Raw genomic sequence first — 3,340 nt, 5'->3', positions numbered from 1 at the left:
CGGCACCAAAAATCTTAACACCAGACTGAAGGGAATAAAAGAAGGAAACTGCCCAGAACTTCAGAACACAGAAAATGAAATTCAAATGGAAAGATTCATAGATCACCTCCAGAAGAAAACTCCAAGGCTGAAAACTTCAAAACACATACTGATTAAATATAACAATTCTATTCAGAAACAACAGGAAAAAGACATTCAAATACAAAGGAAAAGATGTTCAAATAATGAATGACTTCTGTATCCACTAGAAAAGGGAGGAGAGAATGGGATAATGTGTTCTGAAGAGCACTGGAGCTCCAGATGCAGCCTGTCTTGCAAATCTAAACTTAAATTCACAGGGAAAAAGTTGGATGTTCAATAATAAAGAAGAATTTAAAACATTTTTAGAAAGAAAACCAGAATTGAATAGATTATTTGCTTCTTGAACACTCCAAACAACAGAATTGCAGGAAGAGTGAATAAATGCAGACAGTAACAACAGAATGACAACAGAAAGAGCAGACTAAGATTTTGAATGAATGTGGATCCAAGGGAGTACCTTAAACATGAGATCACCCTGTCTGGGGAATACATACCTGTATGCCCATTAAACCTCCTCTTTCTAATTTAATACCCATTGCTGAAACTAAGGTTTCTGAACTAGGATTCAGTCTCCTGGAGCCAAGCAGAACAAGATTAAATTCCATATACCTTTCAAAATACCTTTCAGGTATTTGAAGACTATTGTCATATCTCTTCCACTCAACTTCCAAGTCTTCTCCAATCCAAACATCCCTAGATTCATTTGATGAACTCAAGACCTGGTTTAAATAGCCTAGTCACTTTGCTCTGGAAGTTATCCAACTATTAGTGTTTTTCCAATTACTCTAGATGCGATTTAACCAGGGGGAAAGCTCTAACAGTCTTGACTCAGCCCCTAGTTAGCTCAATCTAAGGATAGTCAGAAAAACAATTGGGAATTTCTGGTTGTTGTTGTTGTTGTTGTTGTTGTTGTTGTTGTTGTTGTTGTTGGTTCAGGTTCAGGTTCAGTTAAGGCCAGCAACTCTGCAAAAATGCAGTGGGCTGGGAGGAGTTTCATTAGCCAGCTACATCCATAGTTAATTTAGCCATCGGGAAAGAGGAATTAGAGAGGAACCCTGAGTTCTGAATTGGAGCTCCAAAGGTTCACCTGCATTCTCCCCACTTTACTGGGTTATTTATCCTGTGCTCTTTTCTTTCCCACGTCCAGTCTCAGAACACTCTAAAAATGGAAACTATTGATGTTTGTCCTTTGAAATTTGCCCTTGTTCTCCCTCTACGGCTCCGAACACTTTTTTCCTCATCTCCTGGAGAAAGTCCTCTCCACGCCGGTAATTGGCACAATCCTCTTCCCACTAGCTACTCTGCTCGAGATGTTCCTTTCTTTCAGTCCGAATGAAGTGCAAATTTAATCTGTATTGATAATGAACGAATCGTGTCCTTAGCTCACTTTTCTTATAAAACAAATGAAAAAATAAATTAAACACACACACACACACACACACACACACACACACACACACACACACACACACACACGAAGAGGCAAACTGCAAACTACCTTTCCTGGTCCATTCAGGACAACTGAATTGCTATGGCTCCGTGGCTTAGTTGGTTAAAGCACCTGTCTAGTAAACAAGAGATCCTGGGATCGAATCCTAGCGGGACCTGGCATTTTATTTCACTGTGATCACAATTGCATCCCTAGGAATATCAGGAAAAGGAAAAAAACACTCAAAGGTCCCTGAGTTTGGCCTTGTCATTAGAAATCAATAGAATGAACAAAATGACTTCCCTCCCCCTTTTGCGTGGTGTTCCTCTTTATTTTCCTTGTAATAAAGCTCGAGGGACAGGAAAATCTCTTTTTCAGGAAATGAAAGAGGGAAACTTAAAAGAAAATACAAACCCTACCGAGTAATCTCTCATCGAATCACCCAGCTCCCCACTGAATTGTACCCTAAAGAAAATTGGATGGGTATTTCATCTGTGTAGGGACCTCCCACTGTTACCATTCCCTGCAGACAATCTGTTGATCATCTATAATTTATAGCCCTCGAATGTTTGCCTGGGGGACTATGAGGTTAAGTGAAACAGCAGTAACTAAAGTTTAAAATAGAAACACTTCCTCCTAACAAGTAAGCCCTTGTAGTGCATGGGAGAAAGTTTGTCTCAAAAATGACGTTATTTCATTTTTAGTAATTCTCTGAGATGATTTAATATGAGTTATGATCAAGTGAATCATAATTTAGCTGAAGGGGAGAGGATGTTTGCTCTGACAGGAAAAATAATACTGCAGTCTATTGGAGCAGTTAGACCTAGAGTGCAAGTGGATGTTTGTATCTACTCTAAGTTATGAAGACACCGTCCCTTTGGATCCCAATATGAAGAGCAGAGTCAGAAGAGTTAGTGATCCCTAACACTTTAAGTACACATCCTGTGCCTAAACTTAGATTCCCAGGATTGAAGGTCCTGTTAAAGTAACCTCAACCATATCAAGTACATGATCAGATACAAGAGAGAAATTTCAAGAAGAATTAGCATAGTTGCATGCGTGGTATATAAAAGGGGCTTAATAATTGCTAGTTGGCTAACACTACCCTAAGTTAGGGGATAGAAAAAGTTAATTCCAGCACAGGTACATATTTACATAATGCTTTATACATAGGATTTTATTCGGTATTCATAAAAACCCCAGAGTTAAGTATTAAACATGGATGTAGAAATTCAGAAATTACACAGCTATTAAGTTTCAAAACCAGGATTTGAACCTGATTTCCTTTGACTATATTTTTCCCTATGGCATAAATCCATCGCTGACTTATCAGACCTACTTGACAACGACACACAGATTCTTCTTTTTTTTTTTTTTCTCATTTTCAATTCAACTCAATTCAAGAAATATTGAGTAATTTGAGCAAGATGACTCAGTTTAACCAGCTTTTAGTTTTGCTGCAGACATGTACTGTAATATTTTATATAGGAAGACTTTGAGGCTCTGAGGTGCACACCATTGGTGGATCATGGATCAATACTCTCATAATATAAGTTCTATGGAGGAACAAAGGTACATGAAATATACCCTTCATTTGAGGGAAAATATAAGTTGTTGAGTAAACTGAGAACATCAAAGATGAAGAAAGGCATATAAACATACTTTGATCTCCTTTGTGGACAAGTCTCTCTCTTTTTTTTTTTTTTTTTTTTCTCACAGAGGCAGAAGTTGGGAAGAAGGTCTTGGCACCAAGAATCATGGAGTCAGTTACTAGCTAACTCTTGAGTAAAATGGAAGAAACTCCTTTCCACAGGCCTGCAGGTGTGAGGG

At 38.3% G+C, this 3,340-nt stretch overlaps 1 non-coding gene across 1 annotated transcript; it reads left to right on the top strand.

The window, feature by feature from the left end:
• Window positions 1-1,614: 1,614 nt before the first annotated feature.
• On the top strand, window positions 1,615-1,688 carry TRNAT-AGU. The gene has a single exon. It is a non-coding gene; the product is annotated as a tRNA-Thr (tRNA).
• The last annotated feature ends 1,652 nt before the right edge of the window (window positions 1,689-3,340 follow it).

Source organism: Gracilinanus agilis, chromosome 4 (assembly GCF_016433145.1).
Source record: "Gracilinanus agilis isolate LMUSP501 chromosome 4, AgileGrace, whole genome shotgun sequence".
NCBI classification, from domain to species: Eukaryota; Metazoa; Chordata; class Mammalia; order Didelphimorphia; family Didelphidae; genus Gracilinanus; species Gracilinanus agilis.
This window is presented reverse-complemented; position numbering and strand designations above follow the sequence as displayed.